Consider the following 24,450-nt stretch of genomic DNA (forward strand, 5'->3'; position numbering starts at 1 on the left):
AGTGGATCTAACATAATAGTGTGAGAGTCCAGATCCCACATCAGGGCAAGAAAAAACTCAACCCAATGGGATGACAATGAGAAACCTTCGAGGGGACTGCAGATGTGGGGACCCCCTACCCTCTGGGTGACCGGTGCAATGGACGTCGAGTGGATCTAGCATAATATTGTGAGAGTCCAGTCCATAGTGGATCTAACATAATATTGTGAGAGTCCAGTCCAGAGTGGATCTAACATAATATTGTGTGAGTCCAGTCCATAGTGGATCTAGCATAATATTGTGTGAGTCCAGTCCATAGTGGATCTAACATAATAGTGTGAGAGTCCAGTCCATAGTGGATCTAACATAATAGTGTGAGAGTCCAGTCCATAGTGGGGCCAGCAGGAGATTATCTTGAGCGGAGACAAGTCAGCAGCGCAGAGACGTCCCCAACTGATGCACGGATGAGTGGTCCACCCTGGGTCCCGAATCTGTGGAGAGGGGGGCAGAGCAGAAAAGAAACGGCAGATCAACTGGTCTAAAAGGGGGGTCTATTTAAAGGCTAGAGTATACAAATGAGTTTTAAGATGGAACTTAAATGCTTCTACTGAGGTAGCATCTCTAACTGTTACCGGGAGGGCATTCCAGAGTAGTGGAGCCCGAATAGAAAACGCTCTATAGCCCGCAGACTTTTTTGGGGCTCTGTGAATCACTAATAAACCGGAGTTCTTAGAACGCAGATTTAGTGTGAGAGTCCAGTCCATAGTGGGGCCAGCAGGAGATCATCTTGATTGGAGACAAGTCAGCAGCGCAGAGACGAAACCAACTGATGCATAGATGAGTGGTCCACCCTGGGTCCCGACTTTGGACAGCTAGCGTTTCATCTGTGGTCACCGAATCTTTGCCAGAGCAGAAAAGAAACGGCAGATCAACTGGTCTAAAAGGGATGTCTATTTAAAGGCTAGAGTATACAAATGAGTTTTAAGATGGGACTTAAATGCTTCTACTGAGGTATCATCTCTAACTGTTACCGGGAGGGCTTTCCAGAGTACTGGAGCCCGAATAGAAAACGCTCTATAGCCCGCAGACTTTTTTGGGACTCTGTGAATCACTAATACGCCGGAGTTCTTAGAACGCAGATTTAGTGTGAGAGTCCAGTCCATAGTGGGGCCAGCAGGAGATCATCTTGAGTGGAGACAAGTCAGCAGCGCAGAGACGTCTCCAACAGATGCACAGATGAGTGGTCCACCCTGGGTCCCGACTTTGGACAACTAGCGTTTCATCTGTGGTCACCGAATCTTTGCCAGAGCAGAAAAGAAACGGCAGATCAACTGGTCTAAAAGGGGGGTCTATTTAAAGGCTAGAGTATACAAATTAGTTTTAAGATGGGACTTAAATGCTTCAACTGAGGTAGCAGTTACCAGGAGGGCTTTCCAGAGTACTGGAGCCCGAATAGAAAACTTTTTTTGGGTTCTGGGAGTCACTAATATGGGGACGGTGTGGTGCGGTTGGGAGAGTGGCCGTGCCAGCAACCTGAGGGTTCCTGGTTCGATCCCCACCTTCTACCAACCTCGTCACGTCTGTTGTGTCCTTGAGCAAGACACTTCACCCTTGCTCCTGATGGGTCGTGGTTCGGGCCTTGCATGGCAGCTCCCGCCATCAGTGTGTGAATGTGTGTGTGAATGGGTGAATGTGGAAATAGTGTCAAAGCGCTTTGAGTACCTTGAAGGTAGAAAAGCGCTATACAAGTACAACCCATTTACCATTTACCATGGGTGGAATGTCACAGTCCAATAGACGGACCTCTAAAAAAACCTCATAAACATCATACAGTCCGTTGAAAGGCTTATTACACAAACTGATTACAAGAAAGAAAAGCACCACTAGTAAACATCTTAGCCATAACATAAGTATGTGGCAACTTTGACACATGTTCCCTTGCAGCATTTCCTAGGAAGCTGTACCCATAAATCCCCACCTAATGGTTCCTGGCGAGGGGAACTTTTTAAACACAGAACTTAGCGACCACTGTTACTCACCCGCAGAGAGGGAGAGTCGGCCGGCGCTTGACGGATAGTAATAAATATTGCACGCCGCGAAACAGGGGTCCCCTCCCCGCACCCTCCCCAAGAGAGGTTCAATTGCCTTGAGTGATAGGGGTGCTGCTCGGCAACGCAGCGGAGGATGGCAGAGGGCAGATTCTTCACGGGGGCTGTTCAATTTCCTCTCCAGAAGCTCGACAGCAGCCATTTTTAACGAGAAGGAAAGGGGGGGAAAAAAAACAGGAAGCCTGGTGCAAAATGCGCCTGCTACTTTAACTTCTACTTAATACTCTTTGTAGGAGAAATAGACTACCACCATGTATCCCACTGGACAGCTTCTGGGTTTTGGATTTTTGCAATGCTTTTGGAGCCATTAGTGCAGGGGTCGGCAACCCGCGGCTCCGGAGCCGCATGTGGCTCTTTGATCACTCTGATGCGGCTCAGCAGCTTACTTGCTGAACCCCCCAATTTTCCCGTGAGACTTCCGGATTTCAGTGCCTCTCGCAGAAAACTCCCCGGATCAATATTCACCGATTTTCACCCTTACAGATATAATAAGGGCGTGCTATGATGGTACAACATTCGGCGCCCTCTTCAATCTGTATTAACAGCGTGCCAGCCTAACAATTGTTATACAATATACATCTTCTGCTTGCACACGTACGTGACAGCAAGGCATACTTTGTCAACAGCCACACAGGTTACACTGACGGTGACCATATAAAACAACTTTAACACTCTTACTAATAATGCGCCACACTTTGAACCAAAACCAAACAAGAATGACAAACACATTTCGGGAGAACATCTGCACCTTAACACAACATAAACACAACATAACAAACACCCAGAATCCCATGCAGCCCTAACTCTTCCGGGATACATTATACACCCCTGCTACCACCAAACCCCGCCCCTACCCCAAGCCTGCTCCCTCACACATCAACCCCCCCCCCCCTCTCTCTTTGTGCGACGGTTGAGGTGGGCGGGGTTTGGTAGCGGGGGTGTATATTGTATCCCGGAAGAGTTAGGGCTGCATGGGATTCTGGGTATTTGTCCTGTTGTGTTTATGTTGTGTTACGGTGCAGATGTTCTCCCGAAATGTGTTTGTCATTCTTGTTTGGTGTGGGTTCACAGTGTGGCGCATTATTAGTAAGAGTGTTAAAGTTTTTTTTATACCGCCACCGTCAGTGTAACCTGTGTGGTTGTTGAGTAAGTATGCCTTGCTGTCACCCATGTGAGCAAGCGGAAGCCCCATACAACATGTGGCTGATCAGGCACGCTGGTTGTAGTGGGCGCTATATGCTGTACCATCACAGCACGCATGACGCTGACAAGCGCTAATCATATAAAGTTTGCGTGCCGCACCAATTTAAAAATTCCATATAAAGGTGTGGGCAGCGTGACTGAGACCCCTGATTTATACATAGCACAAAGCAAAAACAAAACGTTGTATGCAGTGTTATTTCATTTAAAATTTCAAAAGTTTTTGCGGCTCCAATTGTTTTCTATAATTTGTGAAACTGGTCAAAATGGCTCTTTGACTGGTAAAGGTTGCCGACCCCTGCATTAGTGGATTACAGAACAATTAAGAGAAGGCGATACGTGCGGGTGATACCATTTTTAGCCATGCTAATTATAACAAAGCGAGTGTCAAAGACCTGGAAACACCCCCAACCCCCCACCTAGGGCGAGTTCACAGAGGGGACACGGCGTGAAAACATGGGGTCAGGGTCACTATCACACAAAGCCAGATTGCAGGGGAGAGTTTCGCACAACAGATGCAACAATTTAGACACTGGTCGGCACAAGATACTGTTCCAATGACTTTTAAACAACTTTCATTTTCTCCGGGTCTGTGCAGGATAATTAGTAGGAATACTCAACCTAAATTGTCAGACTTTCAGCATGATAAAAACTAGGGGGCCCAGAGTTCTCGACCCACTATCGTTTTTAATTCATCTGGTCTTTTTTTGAACATCAATATACCGCATTTTCACGACCTCCTTCAAAACCGCACTAAAAGAACACCTCCAGTCAACTACAACCCTAGCCTAAAGTCCTCCCCCCACCACATCCCACCTCCCCGGATTGTAAATAATCAAATGTAAATAATCAAATGTATATACTTGTTCTTATGCTTTCTGAGCTCAGTATGCGGAAATGGGGAAAAAGATACCACTGTTTTTTTATGGTAAAATTCTGGCAATTAACGTGTCAAATATGGCCCGCCACATTTTTTTATCGTGGCCTGTTACATCATTTTATGTGGTATGCTACATAATTTTGTCATTTTAATGTGGTCCACCACAACATTAATGTGGCCTGCTAAAGGCTGAAAATTAAAAAACGCACTTTCTGTGCGAATGTGTGAATGCCTTGGAGCATTCACACATTAGGTTTTCTACACCAAATTAATCTATTTATTATTATTATTCTCCAGATTTTGGCGTGTTCTACCGTCCACATTTTTCATCCGATTCAAACCGGTCCAACTTCAAACTGTTCAGCCTATTCGGGAATCGCGGGATTTCCCTTGACAAATTCCAAAAATTCCCACATTTCCCAGAAATCCAAGTTTTCCGGGACAATTTTCCCATTCAAAATGAATTGGCCATTTTTTAAACTTACACCATTTCCACATTTTTCAATCTATTCAAACCATTCCACCTTCAACATGTTCCACCATTCTCGAAATTTAAATTTCCCCTTTTCCAAGTTAAAAAAATTCCAGTATTTTCCAGAATTTCCCTAATACCGTTTAATACTTCAACATTTCTTGCCCGATTTAAACAATTCTAACACCAACAAATTCAGCTCATTCAGGACATTCATGCTCCTAATCATTTTCCAAAAATCCCGCTTTTCTCAAAATTCCCAGGAAGTTCCCATTGAAATAAATGGGATATTTTTCCAAGTTGCACAATTCCCACATTTTTCAACCTATTCAAACCATTCCAACACATTCCGCTCATCCTAGACATTCAAACTAACACTTTCCCAAGTTCCAAACCAAATTCCGGTTTTCCTGGAAATTCAAACTCTTCAACATTCAAACCATCTCAGCGTTTAAACGGTTTCAACATTTAAACCATTTCTACATTCATCCTGCATTCCATTAGCATTTCAGTTCAGCGTCAGCTATTCAACATTCACACCATTCCAACATTCAAACTATTCTTACTACATCCTGTCAGCATTTCACTTCAACTTCAGCATTGGAGCATTCACACGCAATTCCTTCAGGAATTGCCTCATCTAGTTGTACTTGTTCTTTCAATGTTGACATAAAAATGTTACACATGCAATTGCATTTGTTCTACACACATGGTTTATGAAAAATAAAAACTTAAAGGGGAACATTATCACCAGACCTATGTAAGCGTCAATATATACCTTGATGTTGCAGAAAAAAAGACAATATATTTTTTTAACCGATTTCCGAACTCTAAATGGGTGAATTTTGGCGAATTAAGCGCCTTTCTATTATTCGCTCTCGGAGCGATTTGTCACATCGGGAAGCAATCCGCCATTTTCTCAAACACATTACAAACACCGAGTCAAATCAGCTCTGTTATTTTCCGTTTTTTTCGACTGTTGTCCGTACCTTGGAGACATCATGCCTCGTCGGTGTGTTGTCGGAGGGTGTAACAACACGAACAAGGACGGATTCAAGTTACACCAGTGGCCCAAAGATGCGAAAGTGGCAAGAAATTGGACGTTTGTTCAGCACACTTTACCGACGAAAGCTATGCTACGACAGAGATGGCAAGAATGTGTGGAAATCCTGCGACACTCAAAGCAGATGCATTTCCAACTGGACTAGACAGATCAGCTTTCAGGAAAAGAGAGCGGATGAGGGTATGTCTACAGAATATATTAATTGATGAAAACTGGGCTGTCTGCACTCTCAAAGTGCGTGTTGCCAAATGTATTTCATATGCTGTAAACCTGGTTCATAGTTGTTAGTTTCCTTTAATGCCAAACAAACACATACCAATCATTGGTTAGAAGGCGATCGCCGAATTCGTCCTCGCTTTCTCCCGTGTCGCTGGCTGTCGTGTCGTTTTCGTCGGTTTCGCTTGCATACGGTTCAAACCGATATGGCTCAATAGCTTCAGTTTCTTCTTCAATTTCGTTTTCGATACCTGCCTCCACACTACAACCATCCGTTTCAATACATGCATAATCTGTTGAATCGCTTAAGCCGCTGAAATCAGAGTCTGAATCCGAGCTAATGTCGCTATACCTTGCTGTTCTATGCGCCATGTTTGTTTGTATTGGCATCACTGTGTGACGTCACAGGAAAATGGACGGGTGTATATAACGATGGTTAAAATCAGGCACTTTGAAGCTTTTTTAGGGATATTGCGTGATGGGTAAAATTTTGAAAAAAACTTCGAAAAATAAAATAAGCCACTGGGAACTGATTTTTAATGGTTTGAACCCTTCTGAAATTGTGATAATGTTCCCCTTTAAATATCTGCTTGTCAAAGCAAGTTATCCATCAATCTGTAAAATAATAAATAATCAAAAACAAATGCCTTTGCAAATGTTGTGGTTCGTATTCATTTACAGTATATTCACTGTTACACGTTGCCCTCTAATTGCAATGTGGCCCTCAGTAAAATGAGTTTGACATCCCTGCTGTACAAGTTTGTTTACATGCGCACGACAAAGATAATTGACAGGGATAACCTCTTTTAGTGAGTATTCCCGCATAGTGTGACAAAAAAAAAAATTATACATGAAGACTATGTCGATCTTAGAGTAGTTAACGTCCTGTTTGTGTTACTTTTAATTGCCAAGTCAGCAGCTCTGCAACTAAACTTGGCTTACTTCAGGTGCCGGCCCAAAAAATCTGACAAACGAGCACTGGTGGGAGTATACTTGTGTTTTTAGCGTGCGGTGTGTGCATTGAAGATTGGCCGACAGATGTGGAGGGTGGTGGGTGGGAGGAAGAGGCAGCAAAGGAATGCGTCTTTCACGGGTGCCGACCAATATAACTCCTTCGGGCCGGTCCAGGGGGGGCGACCTTTGGGGTTTTAGAAGCACTAACAGGAGGAGGACGTGAGGTTACATGTCAACTAGCAGTACTGATGTATAATATAACACAGGACTCAAATCTGGCCTGCCACATCATTTTATGTGGTATGCCACATCATGTTATGTAATCCGCTTTGTCATTTTAATGTGGTCCGCCACATTATTTTATGTGGTCCACCACGACATTAATGTGGCCCGCGAAAAGCTGAAAATAAAAAAATTGCACTTTCTGACTAATTTTGTGTGAATGCTCCAAAGCATTCACACATAGTTTTTTACACCAAAATTAATCTATTTATTAAACTACTTCTTCTTCTCCAGATTTTCACTCGATTCAAACCATTCCAACTTCAAACTGTTCAGCCTATTCGGGAATGGCGGGCTTTCCCTTGACAAAATCCAAAAATGCCCAGATTTCCCAGAATTCCAGGTTTTCCGGGACATTTTTATCATTCAAAATGAATTGGCCATTTTTCACATTTCCACCATTTTCACATTTTTCAACCAATTCAAACCATTTCAACTTCAACGCATTCCACCATCCTGGAAATTTAAACTACCTTTTTTCCAAGTTCAAAAAATTCCAGGATTTTCCAGAATTCCTGGTTTTCCAAAGCCCTATTTCCACCCTTTTTTCTGGCGACTACTCCTTCCACATTTTTCAACCCCCTTCAACCGTTCCACCGTCTAAACATTCCTCTTAATCAGGACATAAAACAAAGTTGTTTTTTGGACTGGAACAATTCCCGGTTTTCCCGAAATTCCAGGAATTCCGTAAATCAATGGGACATTCTTCAAAGTTCTACAACTCCCACATTTTTCATCAAGATTCAAACTGTTCCAACTTCAAACTGTTCAGCCTATTCCCTTGACAAATTCCAAAAAATGTTCTCATTCAAAATTTCCACATTTTTCAACCAATTCAAACTATTTCACCTTTAACACATTCCACTATCTTGGAAATTTCAACTACTTTTTTTCCAAGTTCAAAAAAATTCCCGGTTTTTCTGAAATTCTAGGAATTCCGTAATACCATTTATTAATTCAACATTTCTCAACCGATTTGAAAAATTCTAACACCAACCATTCAGATCATTCAAGTTTTTTTCACGATTTTCAAAAAAATTCCCGCTTTTCCCGAAATTCCCACATTTTTTGGAAATTCCCTTTGAAATCAATGGGACATTCTTCAAAGTTCCACAACTCCCACATTTTTCATCAAGATTCAAACTGTTCCAACTTCAAATTGTTCAGCCTATTCGGGAATCGCAAGCTTTCCCATGACAAATTCCAAAAAAAATTCTCATTCAAAATGTCCAAATTTTTCAACCAATTCAAACTATTTAATCTTTAACACATTCCACCATCCTGGAAATTTAAACTACCTTTTTTCCCAAGTTCAAAAAAATTCCCGCTTTTCCCAAAATTCCCACATTTTTTGGAAATTCCCTTTGAAATCAATGGAACATTCTTCAAAGTTCCACAACTTCCACATTTTTCATCAAGATTCAAACTGTTCAGCCTATTCCCTTGACAAATTCCAAAAAAAATTCTCATTCAAAATGTCCACATTTTTCAACAAATTCAAACTATTTCACCTTTAACACATTCCACCATCCTGGAAATTTAAACTACCTTTTTTCCCGAGTTCAAAAAAATTCCAGGTTTTTCCCAGAATTCCTGGTTGCCCAAAACCCTAATTCCCCCGTTTTTTGGGGCGAATACTCCTTTCACATTTTTCAACCCACTTCAACCGTTCCACCGTCCAAACATTCCTCTTAATCAGGACATAAAACAAAGTTGTTTTTTGGACTGGAACAATTCCCGGTTTCCCCGAAATTCCAGGAATTCCGCAATACCATTTCTCAATTCAACATGTTACTACTTCAACATTTCTCGACCGCTTTGAAAAATTCCAACACCAGCCATTTCAACTCATTCAGAACTTTCAAGTTTTTTTTTTTTACCATTTTCCAAAAAATTCCCGCTTTTCCCAAAATTCCCAAATTTTTTGGAAATTCCCTTTGAAATCAATGGGACATTCTTCAAAGTTCCACAACTCCCACATTTTTCATCAAGATTCAAACTGTTCCAACTTCAAACTGTTCAGCCTATTCCCTTGACACATTCCAAAAAAAATTCTCATTCAAAATGTCCACATTTTTCAACCAATTAAACTATTTCACCTTTAACACATTCCACCATCCTGGAAATTTAAACTACCTTTTTTCCCGAGTTCAAAAAAATTCCAGGTTTTTCCCAGAATTCCTGGTTGCCCAAAGCCCTAATTCCACCCGTTTTTTGGGGCGAATACTCCTTCCACATTTTTCAACTCCCTTAAACCCTTCCACCGTCCAAACATTCCTCTTAATAAGGACATAAAACAAAGTTGTTTTTTGGACTGGAACAATTCCCGGTTCTCCCGAAATTCCAGGAATTCCGTAATACCATTTCTCAATTCAACATGTTACTACTTCAACATTTCTTGACCAATTTGAAAAATTCCAATACCAACAATTTCAACTCATTCAGACCATTCAAGTTTTTTTTTGAATTTTCAAAAAAATTGCCGCTTTTCCCGAAATTCCCTTTGAAATCAATGGGACATTCTTCCAAGTTCCACAACTCCCACATTTTTCATCAAGATTCAAACTGTTCCAACTTCAAACTGTTCAGCCTATTCGGGAATCGCGGGCTTTCAATTGACAAATTCCAAAAATATTTCTCATTCAAAATTTCCAAATTTTTCAACCTATTCAAACTATTTCACCTTTAACACATTTTACCATCCTGGAAATTTAAACTACCTTTTTTCCAAGTTCAAAAAAATCCCAAGTTTTTCACAGAATTCCTGGTTTTCCAAAGTCCTATTTCCACCCTTTTTTCTGGCGACTACTCCTTCCACATTTTTCAACCCCCTTTAATCGTTCCACCGTCCAAACATCCCTCTTAATCAGGACAAAAAACTAAGCTGTTTTTTGAACTGGAAACATTCTCGGTTTTCCTGAAATTCCAAGAATTCTGTAACACCATTTCTTAATTCAACATGTTACTACTTCAACATTTCTCGACCGATTTGAAAAATTCCAACACCAACCATTTCAACTCATTCAGACCATTCAAGGTTTTTTTTTTACCATTTTCCAAAAAATTCCCGCTTTTCCCAAAATTCCCAAATTTTTGGGAAATTCCTTTTGAAATCAATGGGACATTCTTCAAAGTTCCACAACTCCTACATTTTTCATCAAGATTCAAACTGTTCCAACTTCAAACTGTTCAGCCTATTCCCTTGACAAATTCCAAAAGATGTTCTCATTTAAAATTTCCACATTTTTCGAGTAATTCAAACTATTTCACCTTTAACACATTCCACCATTTTGGAAATTTAAACTACCTTTTTTCCAAGTTAAAAAAAATTCCCATTTTTTCCCAGAATTCCTGGTTTTCCAAAGCCCTATTTCCACCCTTTTTACTGGCGACTACTCCCCCCACATTTTCAACCCACTTCAACCGTTCCACCGTCCAAACATTCCTCTTAATCAGAACAAAAAACTAAGCTGTTTTTTGAACTGGAAACATTCTCGGTTTTCCTGAAATTCCAGGAATTCCGTAATACCATTTCTCAATTCAACATGTTACTACTTCAACATTTGTTGACCGATTTGAAAAATTCCAATACCAAACATTTCAACTCATTCAGACCATTCAAGTTTTTTTTGGAATTTTCAAAAAAATTGCCGCTTTTCCCAAAATTCCCTTTGAAATCAATGGGACATTCTTCCAAGTTCCACAACTCCCACATTTTTCATCAAGATTCAAACTGTTCCAACTTCAAACTGTTCAGCCTATTCGGAAATCGCGGGCTTTCAATTGACAAATTCCAAAAATATTTCTCATTCAAAATTTCCACATTTTTCAACCTATTCAAACTATTTCACCTTTAACACATTCCACCATCCTGGAAATTTAAACTACCTTTTTTCCAAGTTCAAAAAAATTCCAGGTTTTTCACAGAATTCCTGGTTTTCCAAAGCCCTATTTCCACCCTTTTTTCTGGCGACTACTCCTTCCACATTTTTCAACCCACTTCAACCGTTCCACCGTCCAAATATTCCTCTTAATCAGGACAAAAAACTAAGCCATTTTTTGAACTGGAAAAATTTCCGGGTTTCCCGAAATTCCAGGAATTCCGTAATACCATTTCTCAATTCAACATGTTACTACTTCAACATTTCTCGACCGATTCGAAAAATTCCAACACCAACCATTTCAATTCATTCAGACCATTCAAGGTTTTTTTTACCATTTTCCAAAAAATGCCCGCTTTTCCCAAAATTCCCAAATTTTTTGGAAATTCCCTTTGAAATCAATGGGACATTCTTCAAAGTTCCACAACTCCCACATTTTTCATCAAGATTCAAACTGTTCCAACTTCAAACTGTTCAGCCTATTCACTTGACAAATTCCAAAAAATGTTCTCATTCAAAATTTCCACATTTTTCAACCAATTCAAACTATTTCACCTTTAACACATTCCACCATCCTGGAAATTTAAACTACCTTTTTTCCAAGTGTAAAAAAATTCCAGGTTTTCCCCAGAATTCCTGGTTTTCCAAAGCCCTATTTTCACCCGTTTTTTTGGGCGAATACTCCTTCCACATTTTTCAACTCCCTTAAACCCTTCCACCGTCCAAACATTCCTCTTAATCAGGACATAAAACAAAGTTGCTTTTTGGACTGGAACAATTCCCGGTTTTCCCGAAATTCCAGGAATTCCGTAATACCATTTCTCAATTCAACATGTTACTACTTCAACATTTCTCGACCGATTTGAAAAATTCCAACACCAACCATTTCAACTCATTCAGACCATTCAAGTTTTTTTCATCATTTTCAAAAAATTCCCGCTTTTCCCGAAATTCCCACATTTTTTGGAAATTCCCTTTGAAATCAATGGGACATCCTTCAAAGTTCCACAACTCCCACATTTTTCATCAAGATTCAAACTGTTCCAACTTCAAAGTATTCAGCCTGTTTGGGAATTGTATGCTCTACTTCAACAATTATAAAAAATGTTTCCAGGATTTCAGTTCAACTTCAGCATTGGAGCGTTCACACGCAATTCCTTCAGGAATTGCCTCATCTAGTTGTACTTGTTCTTTCAATGTTGACATAAACATGTTACACATACAATTACATTTGTTCGACTAACATTTTTTTTTAAATTTTGGTTATGAAAAATAAAAACTTAAATAAATATGTGCTTGTCAAAGTAAGTTATCCATCAATCTGTAAAAAAAAAATCAATTAAAAAAAATCAATAATCGAATGTTGTGTTTTGTATTAATTTACAGTATATTCACTGTTACACGTGGCCCTCAGTAAAAATTAGTTTGACATCCCTGCTGTATAAGTTTGTTTACATGCCCACGACAAAGATAATATATCGGGATAACCTCTTTAAGTGAGTATTTCCGCATCGTGTGACAAAAAAATACTAATTATACATGAATACTATGTCGATCTTAGAGTTGAGTTTATTTTGGAATGTGCATGCACACAACATGATACATCACAATTTCCAGTTTCTCTATTCAATATGTTCGAAAAGGAGTAGGAAGAAGCAGAGCTTATTTAATCCTACCCCTTTTCCTTTGCATAGCAGTTGCTCAAACTTGTGTTCACTTCCTGTTCTCAAATTATTCAAGTAATAACCCCCCATCCATCCATCCATTTCTACCGCTTGTCCCTTTCGGGGTCGCGGGGGGTGCTGGAGCCTATCTCAGCTGCATTCGGGCGAAAGGCGGGGTACAGCCTGGACAAGTCGCCACCTCATCGCAGGGCCAACACAGATAGACAGACGACATTCACACTCACATTCACACAATAGGGCCAATTTAGTGTTGCCAATCAATCTATCCCCAGGTGCATGTCTAATCAATAATCAAAAACAAAGGCCTTTGCAAATGTTGTGGGAGACCGGGCTTTCTGCTCCGCCGCTCCCAGTCTGTGGAACGCTCTCCCTGACCACCTGAGGGCACCACAGACTGTGGATGCTTTTAAAAAAGGCTTAAAAACCCTTCTTTTTTAAAACAAAACAAAAAACTTATTTTTTTGATATACGCATACCGTATTTTCCGCACTATAAGGCGCACCTAAAAACCACAATTTTTCTCAAAAGCTGACAGTGCGCCTAATAACCCGGTGCGCTTTATTACGATTCATTTTCATAAAGTTTCGGTCTCGCAACTTCGGTAAACAGCCGCCATCTTTTTTCCCGGTAGAACAGGAAGCGCTTCTTCTTCTACGCAAGCAACCGCCAAGGAAAGCACCCGCCCCCATAGAACAGGAAGCGCTTCACCCGCCCCCATAGAAAAGGAAGCGCTTCACCCGCCCCCGGAAGAAGAAGAAAAAACGCGCGGATATCACCGTACGTTTCATTTCCTGTTTACATCTGTAAAGACCACAAAATGGCTCCTACTAAACGATCCGGGTCATAAAAAGACGCAATCTCTCCATCCGCACACGGATTACTACCGTATTTCACAGCAACTGAACCGCACTGTGGAACGGGAGCACGTACGGTGAATATTCGCTCCACAGGGAATGAGAAGTCATCCTTCACTGTGGTTCTAGCTTGCCATGCTAACTTCCACTCATGGTGATATTCAAAAGGAAGACCTTGCCAAAAGAGACCTTTCCAGCCGGCGTCATCATAAAAGCTAACTCGAAGGGATGGATGGATGAAGAAAAGATGAGCGAGTGGTTAAGGGAAGTTTACGCGAAGCGGCCGGGTGGCTTTTTTCACGCTGCTCCGTCCATGTTGATATATGACGCGCCCACATCACAGATGGTGTCAAAAAACAAGTGAAGCACACAAATACAACACTCGCCGTCATTCCGGGTGGATTAACCAAAGAACTCCAACCGCTGGATATTGGTGTCAACAGGGCATTCAAATCACGACTGCGAACTGCGTGGGAAAAATGGATGACCGAAGGCGAACACACCTTCACTAAGACGGGCAGACAACGCCGGACAACATACGCCAACATCTGCCAGTGGATTGTAAATGCCTGGGCAGATATTTCTGTCACAACTGTGGTCCGAGCTTTCCGGAAGGCAGGATTCACAGAACTGCTGCACAACAACAGCGACACTGAATCCGATGATTTCGAAGAGACGGAGCCCGCCATTTTGGAAGCCACGCTAGCGCAACTTTTCAATTCGGACACCGAAGACGAAGAATTCGAAGGATTTACCGGTACGAATGAAGAATAACTTCAGAAAGTGAGCGCTATGTTTATTTTGTGTGTTGTGTGTTGTGACATTAACGTTCGAGCAACATTACCGGTATGTTGCTATTGCTCTACACCATTTTGAATTTTACTATGTTTGTGATTGCACATTTGTACATTTTGGGACAGAGTTGTTAGAACGCTGGTTTTCAATATATTATTAAAGTTTGACTGAACTATCTGACTGTTTTTTTGACATTCACTTTAGCGCAGCGTTTTTTTGACATTCACTTTAGCGCAGCGTAGGCGCGGCTTTTAGTCCGGGGCGGCTTATTGGTGGACAAAATTATGAAATATGTAATTCATAGAAGGTGCGGCTAATAATCCGGTGCGCCTTATAGTGCGGAAAATACGGTACTAGTTCTAGCTATTAGGCTGTTCTAGTTTTTATTTTAATTTATTTGTATTATCTTTTTATTTTCATTTTTTTTAATACACTGTATAGCACTTTGAGGTTGTTTACTCAATGTAAAGTGCTTTTTACAAATACAATCTATTATTATTATTATTATTATTGTGGTTTGTATTCATTTACAGTATATTCACTGTTACACATAGCCCTCTAATTGCATATGTGGCCCTCAGTAAAAAGAGTTTGAGATCCCTGCTGTACAAGTTTGTTTACAAGCCAACGACAAAGATAATTGACAGGGACAACCTCTTTAAGTGAGTATTTCCGCATAGTGTGACAAAAAATATTGATTATACATGAATACTATGGTCGATTTTAGAGTTGAGTTTGAGTTTATTTGGAACGTGCATGCACTCAATTTAGAATTTCCAGTTCATCTATTCAACATGTTCGAAAAGGAGTAGGAAGAAGCAGATCTTATTTAATCCTACTCCTTTAGCTTTAAAAACTTTTGTTCACTTCCTGTTCTCAATTTTTTCAAGTAACAACAATAAAAATAAAAGAAATAAATAATTGATGAAGTAAGTTGTATTTCATATGGTGAGATGAGTAAGATTATCTTGAAAATGAACGGATGGATGAGATAAATGTCAGAATGTTTATCATGGTAGAGTAGTTCATGTCTTGTTTGTGTTACTTTTTAATTGCCAAGTCAGCAGCTTACTTCAGGTGCCGGCCCGAAAAAATCTGACAAACGAGCACTGGCGGGACTATACTTGTGTGTGTGCATTGAAGGTCGGCCGACAGATGTGCCCGTGGGGACCGGTGTGAAGCGGAGGGTACGGTGGGTGGGAGGAAGAGGCGGCGAAGGACGTGCACAGGATGGCGTCTTTCACGGGTGCCGACCAACACAACTCCTTCGGGCCGGTCGACCTTAGAAGCACTAACGGAGATGTAACTCACGTTATGCGAAAAACACTTGCCAATTACCAGCTTCCTATTTTCACCTAAACGTCACACACACAAACGACAAGCTAGCCAGTGCTAATGGAAGAAGGTGGCGGACATTATGAGAGGGAGACTGTTGGACGGAGTGGATGAAAACACCGTCTTACCTTCGCGAATGACGTAGGGAGGTGTGGGGGGGTAAGTTGAGACTTTTCTAGGCGCACGTCGTCGTCGTCGGCAGCAGCATCATCACCGTTCCACTTTATTAATCCTCCTAACAAAAAGATGCGATCTTCGCCTTTAAGCTTCTCGCCGCGAATGCTCCCTGTTTGTTGAAACAAGTCCAATCCAAGTGTTCCGCTGCTCTTTGCTCGGAGTCTCACTCTGCCTAACTCTTGTGTTTTTTTTTTGTTTTTTTTCCTTCTTCCTCTCCTTTATCAAGGCGGGGTCTTGGGTCGTCCAAACCAATGACATATACAAGAAGCCCCCCTCCTCCTTCCCTCCTCCCTCCCTCACTCACTCACTCACTCCGCCCTGTCTTATGGTCAAACCATCTCTCTGCAAAAAAAAAAAAAAAAAAACATCCTTCTATGACGTTTTCAAAGAAAAAAAAAAACTGCACAGATGTTCCAATTCCCAAGATGCAACATGGAGTTTTTGCTGGACAAACATTTCCTTCACAGTCAAACGGTTTTCAAATAAAAGTTTTTGATAGTCCTCCGCAGGATAAAAGTTTTTTAATTAAAAAAAATTTTTTTTTTTGTCATGTCCGCCCAACTGGTTGATATTGAGAACCTGGCCATTTATTTCAGGCGTGTCAAACTCATTTTGGAGGAAAATCTATTCCCGAGGTGGGCCGTTCTGGTAAAATCATGGCGCGATAACTTAAAAATAAAGACAACTTCAGATTGTATTCTTTTTCGAAAATAGAACAAGCATGTTGCGGGTAATAGTATTCTATCTTCATTTGTAGTTATTTATAATTTCTGAATAAATGATGTGATAAAATCATGGCATGATAACTTAAAAATAAAGACAACTTCAGATTGTTTTCTTTTTCGAAAATAGAACAAGCATGTTGCGGTAATAATATTCTATCTTCATTTGTAGTTATTTATGCTTTCTGAATAAATGATGTGATAAAATTATGGCATGATAACGTTAAAATAAAGACAATTTCAGATGGTTTTCTTTTTCAAAACTAGAACAAGCATGTTGCGGTTAATAGTATTCTATCTTCATTTGTAGTTATTTATACTTTCTGAATAAATGGTGTGATAAAATCATGGCACGATAACTTAAAAATGAAGACAACTTCAGATTGTTTTCTTTTTCCAAAAATAGAACAAGCATGTTGCGGGTAATAGTATTCTATCTTCATTTGTAGTTATTTATAATTTCTGAATAAATGATGTGATAAAATCATGGCATGATAACTAAAAAATAAAGACAACTTCAGATTGTTTTCTTTTTCGAAAATAGAACAAGCATGTTGCGGTAATAATATTCTATCTTCATTTGTAGTTATTTATAATTTCTGAATAAATGATGTGATGAAATCATGGCACGATAAATTAAAAATAAAGACAACTTCAGATTGTTTTATTTTTCAAAAGTACAATATGCATGTTGCGGTAATAGTATTCTTTCTTCATTTTTAGTTATTTACACTTTCTGAAAAAATGATGTGATAAAATCATGGTAAATTCATGGCACGATAATGTAAAAATAAAGACAACTTCAGATTGTTTTCTTTTTCAAAAATAGAACATGCATGTTGCGGTTAATAGTATTCTATCTTCATTTGTAGTTATTTATAATTTCTGAATAAATTATGTGATAAAATCATGGCATGATAACGTAAAAATAAAGACAACTTCAGATGGTTTTCTTTTTCAAAAATAGAACAAGCATGTTGCGGTTAATAGTATTCTATCTTCATTTGTAGTTATTTATACTTTCTGAATAAATGGTGTGATAAAATCCTGGTAAAATCATGGCACGATAACTTAAAAATGAAGACAACTTCAGATTGTTTTCTTTTTCCAAAAATAGAACAAGCATGTTGCGGGTAATAGTATTCTATCTTAATTTGTAGTTATTTATACTTTCTGAATAAAATTATGTGATAAAATCATGGCACGATAACTTAAAAATAAAGAGAACTTCAGATGGTTTTCTTTTTCAAAAATAGAACAAGCATGTAGCGGTTAAAAGTATTATATCTTCATTTGTAGTTGTTTATACTTTCTGAATAAATGATGTGATAAAATCATGGCATGATAACTAAAAAATAAAGACAACTTCAGATTGTTTTCTTTTTCGAAAATAGAACAAGCATGTTGCGGTAATAATATTCTATCTTCATTTGTAGTTATTTATAATTTCTGAATAAATGATGTGATGAAATCATGGCACGATAAATTAAAAATAAAGACAACTTCAGATTGTTTTATTTTTCAAAAGTACAATATGCATGTTGCGGTAATAGTATTCTTTCTTCATTTTTAGTTATTTACACTTTCTGAAAAAATGATGTGATAAAATCATGGTAAATTCATGGCACGATAATGTAAAAATAAAGACAACTTCAGATTGTTTTCTTTTTCAAAAATAGAACATGCATGTTGCGGTTAATAGTATTCTATCTTCATTTGTAGTTATTTATAATTTCTGAATAAATTATGTGATAAAATCATGGCATGATAACGTAAAAATAAAGACAACTTCAGATGGTTTTCTTTTTCAAAAATAGAACAAGCATGTTGCGGTTAATAGTATTCTATCTTCATTTGTAGTTATTTATACTTTCTGAATAAATGGTGTGATAAAATCCTGGTAAAATCATGGCACGATAACTTAAAAATGAAGACAACTTCAGATTGTTTTCTTTTTCCAAAAATAGAACAAGCATGTTGCGGGTAATAGTATTCTATCTTAATTTGTAGTTATTTATACTTTCTGAATAAAATTATGTGATAAAATCATGGCACGATAACTTAAAAATAAAGACAACTTCAGATGGTTTTCTTTTTCAAAAATAGAACAAGCATGTAGCGGTTAAAAGTATTATATCTTCATTTGTAGTTGTTTATACTTTCTGAATAAATGATGTGATAAAATCATGGCATGATAACTAAAAAATAAAGACAACTTCAGATGGTTTTCTTTTTCAAAAATAGAACAAGCATGTTGCAGTAATAGTATTCTATCTTCATTTGTAGTTATTTATACTTTCTGAATAAATGATGAGATAAAATCATGGCATGATAACTTAAAAATAAAGACAACTTCAGATGGTTTTCTTTTTCAAAAATAGAACAAGCATGTTGCGGTTAATAGTATTCTATCTTCATTTGTAGTTGTTTATAATTTCTGAATAAATGATGTGATAAAATCATGGCATGATAACTAAAAAATAAAGACAACTTCAGATTGTTTTCTTTTTCGAAAATAGAAGAAGCATGTTGCGGTAATAGTATTCTATCTTCATTTGTAGTTATTTATACTTTCTGAATAAATGGTGTGATAAAATCCTGGTAAAATCATGGCACGATAACTTAAAAATGAAGACAACTTCAGATTGTTTTCTTTTTCCAAAAATAGAACAAGCATGTTGCGGGTAATAGTATTCTATCTTAATTTGTAGTTATTTATACTTTCTGAATAAAATTATGTGATAAAATCATGGCACGATAACTTAAAAATAAAGAGAACTTCAGATGGTTTTCTTTTTCAAAAATAGAACAAGCATGTAGCGGTTAAAAGTATTATATCTTCATTTGTAGTTGTTTATACTTTCTGAATAAATGATGTGATAAAATCATGGCATGATAACTAAAAAATAAAGACAACTTCAGATTGTTTTCTTTTTCGAAAATAGAACAAGCATGTTGCGGTAATAATATTCTATCTTCATTTGTAGTTATTTATAATTTCTGAATAAATGATGTGATGAAATCATGGCACGATAAATTAAAAATAAAGACAACTTCAGATTGTTTTATTTTTCAAAAGTACAATATGCATGTTGCGGTAATAGTATTCTTTCTTCATTTTTAGTTATTTACACTTTCTGAAAAAATGATGTGATAAAATCATGGTAAATTCATGGCACGATAATGTAAAAATAAAGACAACTTCAGATTGTTTTCTTTTTCAAAAATAGAACATGCATGTTGCGGTTAATAGTATTCTATCTTCATTTGTAGTTATTTATAATTTCTGAATAAATTATGTGATAAAATCATGGCATGATAACGTAAAAATAAAGACAACTTCAGATGGTTTTCTTTTTCAAAAATAGAACAAGCATGTTGCGGTTAATAGTATTCTATCTTCATTTGTAGTTATTTATACTTTCTGAATAAATGGTGTGATAAAATCCTGGTAAAATCATGGCACGATAACTTAAAAATGAAGACAACTTCAGATTGTTTTCTTTTTCCAAAAATAGAACAAGCATGTTGCGGGTAATAGTATTCTATCTTAATTTGTAGTTATTTATACTTTCTGAATAAAATTATGTGATAAAATCATGGCACGATAACTTAAAAATAAAGACAACTTCAGATGGTTTTCTTTTTCAAAAATAGAACAAGCATGTAGCGGTTAAAAGTATTATATCTTCATTTGTAGTTGTTTATACTTTCTGAATAAATGATGTGATAAAATCATGGCATGATAACTAAAAAATAAAGACAACTTCAGATGGTTTTCTTTTTCAAAAATAGAACAAGCATGTTGCAGTAATAGTATTCTATCTTCATTTGTAGTTATTTATACTTTCTGAATAAATGATGAGATAAAATCATGGCATGATAACTTAAAAATAAAGACAACTTCAGATGGTTTTCTTTTTCAAAAATAGAACAAGCATGTTGCGGTTAATAGTATTCTATCTTCATTTGTAGTTGTTTATAATTTCTGAATAAATGATGTGATAAAATCATGGCATGATAACTAAAAAATAAAGACAACTTCAGATTGTTTTCTTTTTCGAAAATAGAAGAAGCATGTTGCGGTAATAGTATTCTATCTTCATTTGTAGTTATTTATACTTTCTGAATAAATGATGTGATAAAATCAAGGCATGATCATTTAAAAATAAAGACAACTTCAGATTGTTTTCTTTTTCGAAAATAGAACAAGCATGTTGCGGTAAGAATATTCTATCTTCATTTGTAGTTATTTATACTTTCTGAATAAATGATGTGATAAAATCATGGCACGATAATGTAAAAATAAAGACAACTTCAGATTGTTTTCTTTTTTTAAAAATAGAACAAGCATGTTGCGGGTAATAGTATTCTATCTTCATTTGTAGTTATTTATACTTTCTGAATAAATGATGTGATAAAATCATGGCATGATAACGTAAAAATAAAGACAACTTCAGATTGTTTTCTTTTTCAAAAATAGAACGAGCATGTTGCGGGTAATAGTATTCTATCTTCATTTGTAGTTATTTATAATTTCTGAATAAATGATGTGATAAAATCATGGCATGATAACGTAAAAATAAAGACAACTTCAGATTGTTTTCTTTTTCGAAAATAGAAGAAGCATGTTGCGGTAATAGTATTCTATTTTCATTTGTAGTTATTTATACTTTCTGAATAAATGATGTGATAAAATCATGGCATGATAACTTAAAAATAAAGACAACTTCAGATTGTTTTCTTTTTCAAAAGTAGAACAAGCATGTTGCGGTTAATAGTATTCTATCTTCATTTGTAGTTATTTATAATTTCTGAATAAATGATGTGATAAAATCATGGCACGATAATGTAAAAATAAAGACAACTTCAGATTGTTTTCTTTTTCGAAAATAGAACAAGCATGTTGCGGTAAATAGTATTCTATCTTCATTTGTAGTTATTTTTAATTTCTGAATAAATGATGTGATAAAATCATGGCACAATAACTCAAAAATAAAGACAACCTCAGATTGTGTTCTTTTTCAAAAATAGAACAAGCATGTTGCGGTAATAGTATTCTATCTTCATTTGTAGTTATTTATACTTTCTGAATAAATGATGTGATAAAATCATGGCATGATAACTAAAAAATAAAGACAACTTCAGATTGTTTTCTTTTTCGAAAATAGAAGAAGCATGTTGCGGTAATAGTATTCTATCTTCATTTGTAGTTATTTATACTTTCTGAATAAATGATGTGATAAAATCATGGCACGATAACGTAAAAATAAAGACAACTTCAGATTGTTTTCTTTTTCAAAAATAGAACAAACATGTTGCGGTAATAGTATTCTATCTTCTTTTGTAGTTATTTATACTTTCTGAGTAAATGATGTGATAAAATCATGGCACAATAACTCAAAAATAAAGACAACCTCAGATTGTGTTCTTTTTCAAAAATAGAACAAGCATGTTGCGGTAATAATATTCTATCTTCATTTGTAGTTATTTATACTTTCTGAATAAATGATGTGATAAAATCATGGCATGATAACGTAAAAATAAAGACAACTTCAGATTGTTTTCTTTTTCAAAAATAGAACAAGCATGTTGCGGGTAATAATATTCTATCTTCATTTGTAGTTATTTATGCTTTCTGAATAAATGATGTGATAAAATCATGGCATGATAACTAAAAAATAAAGACAACTTCAGATTGTTTTCTTTTTCAAAAGTAGAACAAGCATGTTGCGGTTAATAGTATTTTATCTTCATTTGTAGTTATTTATCATTTATGAATAAATGATGTGATAAAATCATGGCATGATAACTAAAAAATAAAGACAACTTCAGATTGTTTTCTTTTTCAAAAATAGAACAAGCATGTTGCGGGTAATAGTATTCTATCTTCATTTGTAGTTATTTATAATTTCTGAATAAATGATGTGATAAAATCATGGCATGATAACTAAAAAATAAAGACAACTTCAGATTGTTTTCTTTTTCGAAAATAGAACAAGCATGTTGCGGTAATAGTATTCTATCTTCATTTGTAGTTATTTATAATTTCTGAATAAATGATGTGATAAAATCATGGCATGATAACTAAAAAATAAAGACAACTTCAGATTGTTTTCTTTTTCGAAAATAGAACAAGCATGTTGCGGGTAATAGTATTCTATCTTCATTTGTAGTTATTTATACTTTCTGAATAAATGATGTGATAAAATCATGTCATGATAACTTAAAAATAAAGACAACTTCAGATTGTTTTCTTTTTCAAAAATAGAACAAGCATGTTGTGGATAATAGTATTCTATCTTCATTTGTAGTTATTTTTAATTTCTGAATGAATGATGTGATAAAATCATGGCATGATAACTTAAAAATAAAGACAACTTCAGATTGTTTTCTTTTTCGAAAATAGAACAAGCATGTTGCGGTTAGTAGTATTCTATCGTCATTATTAGTTATTTATACTTTCTGAATAAATTATGTGATAAAATCATGGCACGATAACATAAAAATAAAGACAACTTCAGATTGTTTTCTTTTTCAAAAGTAGGACAAGCATGTTGCAGTTAATAGTATTCTATCTTCATTTGTAGTTATTTATAATTTCTGAATAAATGATGTGATAAAATCATGGCATGATAACTAAAAAATAAAGACAACTTCAGATGGTTTTCTTTTTCAAAAATAGAACAAGCATGTTGCGGGTAATAGTATTTTATCTTCATTTGTAGTTATTTATAATTTCTTAATAAATGATCTGATAAAATCATGGCATGATGACGTAAAAATAAAGACAACTTCAGATGGTTTTCTTTTTCAAAAATAGAACAAGCATGTTTTGGTTAATAGTATTCTATCTTCATTTGTAGTTATTTATACTTTCTGAATAAATGATGTGATAAAATCATAGCACGATAATTTAAAAATAAAGACAACTTCAGATTGTTTTCTTTTTCAAAAATAGAACAAGCATGTTTTGGTTAATAGTATTATATCTTCATTTGTAGTTATTTATACTTTCTGAATAAATGATGTGATAAAATCATAGCACGATAATTTAAAAATAAAGACAACTTCAGATTGTTTTCTTTTTCAAAAGTAAAACAAGCATGTTGCGGTTAATAGTATTCTATCTTCATTTGTAGTTATTTATAATTTCTGAATAAATGATGTGATAAAATCATAGCATGATAACTAAAAAATAAAGACAACTTCAGATTGTTTTCTTTTTCGAAAATAGAACAAGCATGTTGCGGTAATAATATTCTATCTTCATTTGTAGTTATTTATACTTTCTGAATAAATGATGTGATAAAATCATGGCACGATAATGTAAAAATAAAGACAACCTCAGATTGTTTTCTTTTTCAAAAGTAGAACAAGCATGTTGCGGGTAATAGTATTATATCTTCATTTGTAGTTATTTATAATTTCTGAATAAAGGATGTGATAAAATCATGGCATGATAACTAAAAAATAAAGACAACTTCAGATTGTTTTCTTTTTCGAAAATAGAACAAGCATGTTGCGGTAATAGTATTCTATCTTCATTTGTAGTTATTTATACTTTCTGAATAAATGATGTGATAAAATCATTTCATGATTATGTAAAAATAAAGACAACTTCAGATGGTTTTCTTTTTCAAAAATAGAACAAGCATGTTGGGGGTAATAGTATTCTATCTTCATTTGTAGTTATTTATCATTTCTGAATAAATGATGTGATAAAATCATGGCCTGATAACTAAAAAATAAAGACAACTTCAGATTGTTTTCTTTTTCAAAAATAGAACAAGCATGTTGCGGTTAATAGTATTCTATCTTCATTTGTAGTTATTTATAGTTTCTGA

At 36.1% G+C, this 24,450-nt stretch overlaps 1 protein-coding gene across 2 annotated transcripts in view; it reads right to left on the bottom strand.

The window, feature by feature from the left end:
• ctbp2l (C-terminal binding protein 2, like) overlaps positions 1-16,149 on the bottom strand; it is a 265,851-nt gene extending 249,702 nt beyond the window's left edge. The window contains exon 1 of one of the 2 annotated variants that reach the window (XM_061931702.2): positions 15,833-16,147. The gene's annotated coding sequence lies outside the window, so the exon portion shown is untranslated. Of the gene's footprint in view, positions 1-15,832 lie in introns of both variants that reach the window. The other variant, XM_061931706.2, reaches the window with a different exon arrangement.
• Between the last annotated feature and the right edge of the window lie 8,301 nt (positions 16,150-24,450).

Source organism: Nerophis lumbriciformis, linkage group LG39, assembly GCF_033978685.3.
Source record: "Nerophis lumbriciformis linkage group LG39, RoL_Nlum_v2.1, whole genome shotgun sequence".
Classification (NCBI taxonomy): Eukaryota; Metazoa; Chordata; class Actinopteri; order Syngnathiformes; family Syngnathidae; genus Nerophis; species Nerophis lumbriciformis.